Source organism: Balaenoptera acutorostrata, chromosome 1, assembly GCF_949987535.1.
Source record: "Balaenoptera acutorostrata chromosome 1, mBalAcu1.1, whole genome shotgun sequence".
Taxonomy (NCBI): Eukaryota; Metazoa; Chordata; class Mammalia; order Artiodactyla; family Balaenopteridae; genus Balaenoptera; species Balaenoptera acutorostrata.
In genome coordinates, this window is record NC_080064.1 from 101,282,680 (window position 1) to 101,296,246 (window position 13,567).

Genomic DNA, 13,567 nt, shown 5'->3' on the forward strand with positions numbered 1-13,567 from the left:
GGGGCGGGGGTGCTGGGATTATCCAATGAGACACAACTTGTGAATATCCTTTACAAAATATAAGACGCTGGATGGAAGTTAGCAGTCATTGTAATAACCAAGAAGCGTCTCTAGGAGGTGGGAGGTATATATACAGCAATAGCTAAGCGTGTCTTTTTTAATCAACAAACCTGTATTGAGTATGTGCCAAGCACCGTGGTCAATAAGACACAGTCCCTGCATTAGGAACTTAAAGTCTTGTGTTATGGACAGACAAGAAAACAGATGCTTACAATTCAGAGAGATGAGAACTATGGTAATGCTAAGTCCCGTATGGGAGTGCACAGAAAACACATCTAACCTAGACTAAGAGACCTCCGAGAAGACCTCCTGGAAGAGGTGTGGGGCATGAGCAAAGCTGAGCCAAAAGAGAGACTGGAAGATAGAGGCTTCTGGGGACTGTAAATTGTTCAGTATGGCTCTAAGAGTGAAGTCCAGCAGTAAGGCTGGAGAGGCAGGCAGAACTAGATTATGGGGTGGGGGGGGGTTTGGAACATTGGGGCACTACTGAAAAGTTTTAAGAGTGACACTCAGATATGTCTAAAAGCCACATGAGGAATATTTTGGAAAGAGGGAAGACTGAATGGGGAAGATCAGTTAAAAGGCTACAGGGATAAACTAGTTAAGAGATCACAGTAGCATTCTCTAAGCTAATGCTGGAGGGTTGAAAAGAAGTAGATGGATTCAAGCGATATTTGGGAGGTAAAAATCAATAAAATTTGATGTTTAATTAGATATGAGGCTTGGAGTCAGGGACTCCAAGGATTCATTGGATTTCTGCTTACTTTAAATCCCGAGAGGTAGCGAAGGGTAACACCCTTATTTCTAGCTGGAAGAGCTGTATGGATGAATGGTGCCACTTACTCAGGTCAAGATCATGGAAGGGGGAGGATGGCCATATAGAAACACGGTCATTTCAGCTTGGGCTGTGACTCATTTTCAGGGCTTATGGAGTCCATGCAGAGACAGACATAGTATTTGGCTATTCTGATATTTATTTCATGATGCTTGGCTGCTCATAACCCCAGGAAGGGACAGAATTACAGAGTACATGGTTCTTACGTGACTGCCGACGCTGGCTCGACATAGAACTGATGGCAGACACTGGCTGACCAGCAACTGTTTGTGTGTGGTCTGGCTCAGACAAATGAGTGATGCCAATCAGATTTCGTCTCTGGAGAGTTTCAACCAAGCCACCGAATACTGCCAGTCATTAATGGACATTGGTGTTGGAAGGTCTTATAGAATCAGGGGCTGTGGTAGCAGTCACTGGGGCCATAAGTATGTTGCTGAGAGGGCAGCAGATTGGTCCCCCGTTGTCTTCCTGAAAGGCCTGAAAAGAGAGGAGGATGGAAGAGACGCAGATTGATGAAAAACTGGGTGACCATGTCACCACCCCTGAGAGAGGAAGACAGAGACAGAGAAAGAGAAGGTGTCTGGTTTATTTTCTAATTTTTACTTCCAGTTTCCTTGAGCCTGGCTGTCCTTGTTCTTTCTCTCCCTTAATATCTCTCTCTCTCTCTCTCTCTCTCTCTCATATATATGGATATATATACACACATACATACACATACTCATATATATACACACACACATGTACCCACACATACATACACACATACATACACATATATATGTTTAAGTGTTACATAAACATATTCAAAAAATTTTACTTTAGTTCTTTTAAAAGTGTGCAACCAGAAAAGTTGTAATTAGGATGGAAATTGGTACCAGGCGTGGGGTTTCAAGTGCTAGAGCCTTAAGACTTGAGACTTGAGACCAGCTATGGTATCATTGGAATGAGACATAATAAAAGACTTTCATTATAGGATAGGAAGTTTGCAGTCTGTGATTTTTGGTGGAAAAACACGAATTAAGTTGTCACCTGCTATCCCTTGAGACCCAGACCATAGGCACACCAAAGGTGAAACTTTGGGAGGCTTGATGCCTGAATGTAAGGATAATGAAGCAGATTACTTATTGCTTGAAACCTTAGATAAGGGTCAACAGCAAAGAGACAGGTTTCTGTCCAGAATGCCGGTCTATGAGCAAATAAGAAAAACAGGGTGATTATGTAATTCTGGTGCAGGAAGCCCATTTTGCCTGTAGCTGGAGCTGTCTGATTACTTAGAACCAAGTCCAAAAACCAGTGGGCCCTGCCAAAGTTTGGTCTGGTTCTAATTTTCTGTCTCATTGTGTTTCTAGTGCCAAAGTTAAAAACTCTGATAGACAAAGATGGATGTTCAGGCCATGGGGAAACAATTATTTGGGAGGAGAAAGAGTTGCTGGAGAAGATGACACACCCCACAAGCTCTTCCTAGGTATTTCTCACTCTGCCTTCCCCAAGAAGAACCCTCCCACCGAGAGGCAAGTCTCACAGCCAGAGTTGGAATTTGGATAAGGAAAGACAGGTTAGGAAAGACGAATCAAGTGTTTCTCAGCTACATCCCTTGTATACCATGTGGCATCAGCCATTAAGAGAAGGACAGTCAGACTGAAGAAGCTAATCCTGGGTTCTAAACAACAGATTTGTGGGCCTGGTCCTCAGGATTCATTTGGGCTGTGAAGGATAGGCAGCCTCGCAAGGACATTGGCCTTTCTGTGCCAGCTAGGGGTTCCCTGTTGCTTTGGGATCTGATATACGCTTGGACCAGGAGCCACTGTATGATTCTTGTCCTAGAGATTTCTTTCTTTCCTCTATTTGTCAAAGTGAATGATTTTCCCCCCTGCCGTCATCCTGTTTTTTTCTCCATTGTTGGATATCAGGGGAATGGCAGAGGTTGCATTTACCATTTAGTTCGCAGATTGTAAGAAAGCGAGCAGTCATATTTGGACAGGATCTCACAGAAATAGAAGAGGAATAGAGAGAGACTGAATGTTGTGGATTCTGGGGCAAGCAAGCAATCTTTGAGATGGCCTTAGGGTACTCACCAACTCTGGACGAGGAGCGGAACATGACTTCATGGTGTTTCTGTTGGGGAGATGTATGATTTGTAGCTGTAAATGTGATCAAGTTAGGCGAGAGTGTCTTTGGAAATGTTTGAATAGGGAAAAGTTCTGTGTGCCAGGCAGGGAAGCAGAAGAATGAAATTGACAAGCCTTTATTACTTGTCCTGTCCAGTGATGCTAGAAGGGACAACTCTATCTGTCACATGATTCCCTCCCTCTATAGTGTCACAGCTGTTGGACCCGTGATGGGCACCTAACCCCGGGCAGCCACTCCTATGACTTCTGTTGCCTGGGTTGAGTGGATAGACTCATCCAAGCAGACTCTTTCTCCCAACACTTGCACAAGGATTCATGGAATCTATTGCCATTTGGAGTGGGCTCTGGAGTTGGGTCCTATGCACTTGGGGGTTAATGAGTAGGCAGAAGAAGGTGATGGGGTGTGAGATGAAAACAGAGCAGACCCTGGAGGGTGGGGAGACAGAATTGCTGCTTCTGTTCCTAATGGGTTTCTCCTGATTTCAATTCCAGATCCTCTCATATCTGACAATGTTTTATTTTCTGTCATTGGAGTTCATTGGATTTCTGCTCACTTTAAATCCCAAACTGTAGCAGAAATCTAGAGTTCAGGAGAGAGATCTGGGTGGAGATATGGTTTTTGGGCCCATCCACATTTCCATGGAATCAAGACCCTGCGAGTAGATGAAATCACCTAAGGAAGGTATAGAGGGAAACAGAAAATGTTGCCTTTTTGATCATTTTAAATACTTTACATGCTTTAAAAGACACTAAGTGCCTGTGTATATGATTTTACTTTCCCATCTAAATAACTCTGTGAAGTAGCTATTATTATTAACCTATTTTTACAAATAAGGAAAGGTGATAATGAGGGTTGAATCACTTTGCCCAGACCACACAGCCTATAGCAATAGCAGCGATGGGCCCTGTCTTCTGACTGATCCATTTTTTTTTTTTTTTTGTTCTGTTTCACTCCTTTATTTTCTTCTTTTTTTTTTTTTTAAATTTTATTTATTTTATTTATTTATTTTTGGCTGTGGTGGGTCTTCGTTTCTGTGCGAGGGCTTTCTCTAGTTGCGGCAAGCGGGGACCACTCTTCATCGCGGTGCGCGGGCCTCTCACCGTCGCGGCCTCTCTTGTTGCGGAGCACAGGCTCCAGACGCGCAGGCTCAGTAGTTGTGGCTCACGGGCCTAGTTGCTCCGCGGCATGTGGGATCCTCCCGGACCAGGGCTCGAACCCGTGTGCCCTGCATTGGCAGGCAGATTCTCAACCACTGCGCCACCAGGGAAACCCCTGACTGATCCATTTTTAATCCCCCGATAGGAACAGATAGAGATCCACGGAGCCAAGCTATTTGCTCTGGGCAGGAATCTGGGGGGATCATTCTCCCCTTGAGGTGGGCCACCACTTTGTAACTCTAAGAACCAGCATTGCCTGCTATTTGCAGAGAACTTGTCAAGAGAGTAAATGAAATGAGGGACGTTTCCTCCTCCCTGATCCCCATGATGAGCCTGCTGGTCTCCAGAGCCTTTAAGGAAGACCACTGGTGCCCCATCATTGGAGCAAGGAGGGACCTGTGCTCCAGAGTTATCCCTCCCTGGGACTTCGCTGGCGGGCCAGTGGTTAAGACTGCGTGCTCCCACTGCAGGGGGCACTGTTTGGCTCCCTGGTCGGGGAAATAAGATCCCACACACACACAAAAATGACAAACTTATCCCTCCCAAGGTCAATTCCCAGTCCCTCCGAGATGCGTTTAATGCCCCCACATTTTACTAGTTGGGGGTGGGTAGTGGGGGGAGATGGTAAATGGTATTTTTTGGACAGAGGGTTAGTTTGGGAAATGCTGAGTTAAATAAACATAGAGATTTCTTTACCACACTTCTCAGAGCGTTAGATGTGTTAGTGTGCATCTCCCCAAGGAGCATATTATGGAAAGAATTTCCTAAAGCTACTTGACCACAGAACACTTCCGAATGTGGTTGTGTTCTGATGGGGGAGGGAGGGATATTGCGGAGGTGGGAGGCTGGAGGCTCACAGGACACCTCAAACCCACCTGCAGGGTAAGCAACCACACCTCTCTATTTGCAAGCTACTGGCCTGGACCAGAAATCTCCCGACTGATAAGTGTATGTGTGTGTGTTTAGCAAGTGTGTATTTGTGTCTATGCACCCACGCAAGTAGACAGAATTCCTGGCTATCAGCTCAAAGGCAGGAACCAGATTGATTTTTATCACTTAGCCCTTAAGGTCTTTCATCTCCTAATATTTGCTCAGGTCCCTTTGAGCTTTGAGGACTCCCTGTTAAATAAGGCACAGCCTGCCTCACATGGTGTGTGTGTGTGTGTGTGTGTGTGTGTGTGTGTGTGTGTGTGTGTGTGTGTGTGTGTGTGTGTGTGTGTGTGTGTGTGTGTGTGTGTGTGTGTGTGTGTGTGTGTGTGTGTGTGTGTGTGTGTGTGTGTGTGTGTCTCCGGTTGGTTGGAACGGGGCAGGGCAGGGTGGGAGAGCTCATTATCATTCTTAAAAGTCCAGGAAGGAGAAAAGGCAAGGTAAGAGGACACTTGGGCCCTTGCTGCTGGCCCTGACCCCTTGGGGGCCCGCTCTTTGGCCTGCCCTACCTACCGAGGATGTGTTGGAGGAGCCTTGCAGGGAACTTCTCTCAAATTGACACCTTCTGTTTATTTTTGCACCCCTAATTACCCTTTCAACTTGCCTTGGTTTATTTTTAGAGGTTTCCCATCCACCTCATTAACAGTTCGTAAAAGCTCCTGTCTCATATTTCTACCATTTATACCCTTAATTAAACACCGTGGCCTTTGTTATCTCTGAATACTCGCCTTGTTAGAATTTAAATGGAATGACTCCCAGCTTTGGCCTTACTGATTTTAAGCATTCCCTTCCCTTCCTACAACCCTTTTGTGAGCCCTGGGGTTGTCTAGAGCGCTGTCTCCCCAGGGTTTTCTCTGTTGCCTTTTGGTTATTCTTTTTCATAATTGAGGACTGAGCTTGTAGAAGAAGAAGGTTTGAGACTCTGGCTGCTCTGTTTTGGGTTTTGGTTTTGTTTGGTTGATTTTTTTTTTTTTTTTTTGGCACCCTTGGCCTCCTTCCTCTACCCCCGCCTGAAATTATGAGGAAAGAGGTTGGTTGGGATTTTTTCAAGCTTTGCCATCCAGTGTGTAAACAGAACAGCGATGCTTAATTAAATGCACACCAGGACTCAGATCCCTGATCTCACACCTGTTGATCCTCCCATCTCATCAGGAAAGTGCTGCCTAATTACCTTTTCCTGCTGGCCCAGTTTATATTCAAACCCTCTTAGTGGGAAGGGCCAAAGTATTGAAAGCAGCTATCATCAGAGACATAGATTCCAGGTACCACTTTGCAGAGGAAAGAAGGCTGGCGTGGGGCAGGAGGAGCACGTTCAGTCTGGTGACACTCGGTGGCACGGGTCCAGGTTTCTAGGGCAGAAAAGAAGATGCTTCCTGGGCAGTGTCTGGGGGCCTGTGGAGGAACCAGCACTTTGGGCAAGCAGCCAGTGGCCTGTCCTTCATGGCTTGGGCCCAATTTGCCTTGTGGAGCTCACAGCCTCCCCGGCAAGAGATAAACCTGTTGTCCATGCTGATGACTCAGGGGTGCAGGCTGTGACGGTGCCCCCGCCCGCTAGAAGCAGGACAGAGTACTTAGGGTCAGACTTTTCCAGGTTTTATTCTCAGCTCTTCCCCTTGGCCTTGGGCAAGTGACTTTACGTCTCTTACTTGTTTCCTCATCTGTATAATGAGATACTACTAATTGTACCTGCCTCCTTGTATTGATGTCAGAATTAATCAGGTAATGCAGGTAAAGAAACTGGCATGGCGACTGGCACATTGTAACTATTTAACAGATAATAGCTGCTAGCATTAGTATTAGTATTGTTGGAAGGTAGTGGCCATGTGGTCCTTAGTGGCCATTCTGGACCACAGGGGCAGTGGGAGTACTTAGAGAACCTTCCAAAGATGTATTCTCTTTAGCCTATTTCTCCCAGAACTTATCCTGTGTTCTGTGGATGGTGTAGGATAACTCTGGGTCATGGTGATGACGTTGATTTTAGTCTGTAGGAGAAGTTATCTACTCATTTATTCACATGCCAACTTAGCCAACAGACATTTATCAAGCATCTACTATGCAAGGTGCAGTGGGGACATCAGCTCTCAAGCAGGCTCTACTCTGATGGGAAGACCCTAACTATGACATACATCAGAATGAAATGTATTCTAGGAAGGAGATACAAAAGTTGGACTTAGAGGCACAGAGAAAAAGAAGCTGTTAATTTTGACCTGGGAGGTGCAGAACTCAGGGATGACGGAGGAAGGACATTTGAGCAACAACCTGAAGGACAAGAAAGGTTTCAAGGCAAAGGAGGAATGGAAGAACACTCCAGGATGAGGGAACAGCATTAGCAAAGTCATGGAGAAGTGGAGATCCATAGTTGTTTGGGAAATGCAGCCTGTGTGGAGAGAGGGGAACATGGCACTGGACTTGAATGCTCCGGTAGGGAGTCTGAAGGAATGGGAGTGGGTGGCCAAAGAGACGTGACGTCAGATCTTTGTTTCAGAGAGATAGCTAACTGGGACTGTGTGAAGGTAGGTTTGCTCCCAACATTTCACCACGAGGAGACCCCTTTCATTAATTTACCTCCATAGATCTCACAGTTTGATTTGGGCCATTTAACAAATTCTATTTATTAACATCTGTGAGGCTGTATTGAGGTAAATGTACAGTTTCTAGTAGTTCCTTTAAATATTGAAGATCCACAGATAATCTGAAAGTGCCAGGTTGGGAACCAAGGGCATCGAGAGAGGTCAAAGAGCAGAGATCTGCAGGCCCCTTAGTAAACGCCCGCAGTCTCCTGGGCCAAAGTCGGCGGACTGAGCTCAGGCAGGGCTGTGCTTTCCAAAAGGCAGGGATAGGTGGGAGACAGTCTGTGGGTGCAATGGACAGGACTTGTGAGTGAGTGGGGCAGAGGAGAGGGAGGAAAAGAAAGAAGGTGATTCAGAGGCCCTGGGCCTGGGGGTGAGACTATCAGTGGTGCATTCACCAAGAGAGGGGGGCGCGGGAGCACTGGTGGCTGGGAGGGGGAAGAGTCAGCAGAGAGTGGGATACAGAGTTTGAGGTCCCTACAGTCATCCACGTGGAGTTCTCCAGCAGGAGGTTGGGAGCTTGCGAGGCATCTCAAGACATTTTCTCATGGGCAGAAAAACTGGGGCTCTGTTGACCTTCTATCCTCAGGCTCAATGCATAGGATCAGTGGGTGGGACTAGTGATCCTAGGCCTCCACCTTATCTTTTTTTTTTTGAACATCTTTACTAGAGTATAATTGCTTTACAATGGTGTGTTAGTTTATACTGTATAACAAAGTGAATCAGCTATACATATACATATATCCCCATATCCCCTCCCTCTTGCATCTCCCTCCCACCCTCCCTATCCCACCCCTCTAGGGGGACACAGAGCACCGAGCTGATCTCCCTGTGCTATGCAGCTGCTTCCCACTAGCTAGCTATTATACATTTGGTAGTGTATATATGTCCGTGCCACTCCCTCACTTTGTCCCAGCTTACCCTTCCCCCTCCCCGTGTCCTCAAGTCCATTCTCTACATCTGCATCTTTATTACTGTCCTGTCCCTAGGTTCTTCAGAACCTTTTTTTTTTTTTTAGATTCCATATATATGTGTTAACATACCGTATTTGTTTTTCTCTTTCTGACTTACTTCACTCTGTATGACAGACTCTAGGTCCATCCACCTCACTACAAATAACTCCATTTCATTTCTCTTTATGGCTGAGTAATATTCCATTGTATATATGTGCCACATCTTCTTTATCCATTCATCTGTCGGTGGACATTTAGGTTGCTTCCATGTCCTGCCTATTGTAAATAGAGCTGCAATGAACATTGTGGTACATGAGTCTTTTTGAAGTATTCCACCTTATATTTTACCTTATGCTCCAATCAGTCCCTGATCACATAGAGTCTACTTCCTAAAACACTCCTGTATCTGTCCCTTGGAGCCTAGGCAATGCTTGTTGACTCTCAGAAGGCAAAGATTGGGTTAGGAAGCGGGGTGGATGGAGGGGCTCTGGATGGCACTCTGTCACCACCTCCTGTGTCCGTGCCCACCCTGCGGTCAGCCTGATTTAGAGCAGATGCTCTCAGTGATGATCAACCTGTCTGCCTCTGCTCTTGCTCTGTGGTGACAGAGCAAGGGTGTGGAATGGGAAGCAGATGGCTTGCCCTGCTGTACTTGGGACTGAATTGCAATATCGGTGGTGGGGGCACTGGGCAGAGTTTCCAGAGTGGGTACTTCTGCTGCTAACACCCCTTCCTGTTCAGGTTGACAGTGTGCTGCCCTTGGGGCTGCCAGACAGACACCTGGTGGGGGGCATAATCCCACCCCAAGACTTTGCATGGATGCAGCCCTCCGTGACTGCCCACTGCATGGAATTCAGGAATTCAGAGCACAATCACCCTGGGAGCTGGGTCTGGGTCAGGGTCTTCTTGATTAGGAACAGCTGTCCCACACCAGGTAAAGCCAATCTCTAATTCTGGGACCAAATGGTCCTCCATGCATGGGCTTGGACTTTACCAGCATCAGAATCATCTGCCAGCTTGTTGGAATACAGATTCCTAGGCTCCACCCCAGGTCTGGTGCATCCGAATCTCTGTGATAGTGATTTACATTTTTAGCAAGGTTTCCAGGTGGCTCGAATGCACAGTAAAGTTTGAGAGCCACTGCTGGAGACCATCCGTGTTACCATTATGCTTGGTTTTCTAGAAACTGTTTCCTGAACCACATGCTTGTGTTCTGAATCTGGGTACTTGACTCTGGTCTAGGCTCGTGTGTCCTCTTGCTTCTGGTAGTAGGTGCTTCCTCTCTTTCAGGCCCACCATGATGGGGCACCTGGACATGCAGGGCAGCAGGGGGAGCTGGACAATAGAAAGGGTCCGATCGTGTTCACTGATGTGGGGAGAGCTGGGAGTCGAGGATCAAACCAGCGGGATAATGCTGAAGTTCACAGACAGCCGAGGGAAAAGTTTGCTTTGGGAAATCCTGGGTTTATGCTGCAGCAGGAGGTCCAAGGGCCTTGTCTGTGGCAGGTGGCAGTTTGGGTCTGGTGCTCCAAGGGTCATGGGCTCTGGGATGTGGACCAGCATCGGCACGGAGGTGGTAGGTGATGTGGAGTTGGCGGTGGGTGAAATTGTCCAGGGAGAGGGTGGAGAGGTGGGGAGACGCCAAGCACTGGGCCTGGGGGCCTTCTCACTTCTAGGGATGTCGGCATAAGAGTTGGGATGGATGCAAAACAGGATCCTATGAAGGAGACCAGAGTCAGGTAAGGTGAGAACCTCAAGGAGGGAGGGCTGATGGTGCAGGAGGCACTCCATCCGGGAGCCACGGAGATGGAGTGGGAACACTTGCTTTAACAAGCCATTGGCTCTGCGTACTGGCGAGGAGACAGTGGAGGTGAGTGTTCACGAGCTTTGGCTCTGCTCTAAGTGGGGTACGCTTGGGCGGTGGCGCACCTGTGCGTTTGGCTTCCCTGAGGGGCTGGCATGGACTCTCGCACAACCGGGCTGCAAACAGGGCAGTAGAAGGGGAGCCCCTCCTCTGACATGTCACCGTGTCCTCCCTGTGCAACTGGGCTTGGCCAAGGCTAAGCTATTACCGCCTGCCCTGCACTGGCTTCCCATGCCCTGCTCCCCAGGCAGCCTAGAACACCATGGCCTTTCTCTGCTCCTCGAGCCAGAAACTGCACTCTGCTAAATGAGCTGGAGTTGCTGGAACTTTCTCGTCCGCCTAGGCCACTTAAACTTCCAAGTTGGTTGAACACCAGCTGGTTTTCCGTTTGGGTTTGAGTTGCCCCTCCTCCTTGCACCTCTGCGGCAGCCGGTGAGGTCGAAGAGACTGGCCGCTCAGCTGTGGCTGAATGTGGGGAAGCTCACTCCGGGGGGGCAGGCATGGAGTTGGGGATGAAAACTGATCCGTGCCACTTGGCTTCACGTTTTTCTCCCCAAAGTGAAAATCCAGCTGTCTCGTTCCCCCTGGTTTGCTTCTGAAGCTGTATCCGGTATTTATAGAGGACTGAACCAAGGGCCAATCAGCTCGGAATGGAAATTCCTGAGCCTGGAGTTCTCTGGAGCAATGGGCTCTTGGCTTTCTCCCTCCCTGGAGTTCAGCTAAGGTTTTCTCTTGAAAACTTTCAAGTTCTGAGAAGTTTGAGGAGGCACAAATGGAGGATGGACATGACAACACACTGACTGTCTTCTCTTGGTGTGGACACCCTGTGTGTTTTTTTGGGTTGATGGCCACAGATGGGTGAAGGGCCAGGAGAATGATCAGTGGGGGACCCCGGGGAAGCAGCTGCGATGCCCAGCTCTCTGGGGGTGACGGGCATTATCTACTGTTCCTGAAGCCTCTAGGACCTCCCACTTCTGAAATTATGTGCCCGTGCTGACCTACTGGGTATCAACCAGAACTGGTGGTGGTTGTTAGCACGAGCCTTCCAGCTGCAAGGAAAAGGGATTGTGAGAGATTTGACATTTGAAAAGACAGCTGGAATGAGTGAGATATCGACTGACACATTCACTAACTGTCACCACTTTTGTTTCTTTTCAATGTTCAGTGCTTAAGTTATTCTAAATTAATTACATAGCCACTTGATTTATTCCTTACATTCCCCCTCCCTGCTCCCTCCCACCCTCTCCAAGCTTAAGAGCAGCACATTGGCTTATCCCTTTTGTTCTCAGGTTACTCAGTTGTGAAAGTGACAGGTCTTCAAGGAAAAAGGAGAGGGTCCAGGCCGCTGTGCTGCAATAAGCTCTCAGGATGCAGATCCGAGGTGGAACCTGACCGCTGCCATCAAAGCAACTACACCCCTGTTTTACAGATGAAGGAAATGAGGCTCAGAGAGGTTACGTGATCCGCCCAGGGTAGCCTGGAGAAGCTTGAGAAGGCAGGACTTAACCCAGATCTTCTGGTTCTAGGCTCTTGAGTTTTCCAGATATACTGGGGTCAGAGAGTTGAATCCACCCTCACAAGGCAAACCTGGCAGGAAACAGGTAGCTGCTGGGATTGAAAGACTGGCGAATATAGTTCTACCCCCTGCTTCATTGCCAGGGTGAGAGCCCCTGGGAGCATCAGGGCAGCTCCAGGTTCGAGACCAGGGGTTACAGGAAGAACTTCTCTGCATAGCATGTCACGTATATTTGGATCATTTGGGAAAGAAAGTTCCTGGTAATTGAAGGATGACAGTGTCTGAAGCTCGTCTGGCCCTTTGATTTCACAATCCATTTTAACTGCAGTGTGTCATTGTCAGTAATTTCTCCAGGGAGATGAAAGACCATGGTATAAAGGGCCATAGCCCTTTCAACCATGATTAGCAAGTCCTCTGTCATCTCAGGGACTCACGTTTCCAAAAACACTTAGAATTTCTAGCCACGAGTTTTCATTCCTTATTGCTCCAGCCTGAAGGGGCCTCACAAAGCTGACTCAGGCACAGATTGCAAGGTGAAGCCACAGAGAAAAGAACTGCTACATGTCTCAGTGTGCCTGAGGCTCCTGCCCAAGTTGGCGCTCTGTGTCTCTCTGGATAATTCCTGATGTGTCACCAAACTTCCCCAATCTGTGCAGAAAAAAGAGTCACCTGGGGAAAAGAGTCACATACCTCCCCGCTCCTACCCCCAGGACTAATTTACCACGAGTTACTCGTCCTCAGCTGAGATCCCTGGAGGAGGAGACTCACCAGTCTGGTTCTGAAAGGAAAGAGATGCAAGAAGACAGAGCTAGCCTGTGTGAATTTCTGAGTTTCCAGGCTTCCTCTGAACCCTCTGAATTCTTCTGTCTGTCCTCTCCCATGGCAGCTCATCATCAGTTTCCCTTTTCATCCCGTCTAATGGCACGGGCTTTGTTCGAAGCTGCCCGTCGTAGAGTGATGAGCCCTTGACTGTGCTCAACACTGCTTTCCAGTAGAGCTGCTGAATTACAGCCTTCACTCTTCCTTGTATTGTCCAACATAGAACACATTTATGGGCTGACTGGCTGGGGCTGGGTGTGATGGGCAGACTCCCCAAGTCTTTAGCTGTTCCTAGAGGAGTAACTGATGTAGGGAATCAAGTTAGTAGGCGTGACTGAGGGTTCACAAAGAGGTCGTTGTAGGGCTGTCTCCAGGAAGGGATGAGGCTGGGCTCTCAGAGGGTGCATTTGGGGTATGCCATGAAGGGGATATGCATAGATGGCTGGGGTAGGCAATCCTTCTCTAGGATGCCTTAAATCTCTGGTATATCTCTAGCATTGCCCTTACCATATTGTAGAATAATTTTCTATTTTTGTGTCTATCTCCTCCTCTGAATTGTGAGCTCCTTGAAGAGCTATGTTTTGTTAGAAGGCAGCTTGGCATTGTGCTTCAGCATGTGAGCTCTGGGATTTAGATATCTGGGTTCAGCTGTGTGACCTTGGGCAAGTTTCTTAACCTCTTAGGGCTAGAGGAAGAACTAAGCGATATAATGGATGTAAAGAACTTAAAACAGTGT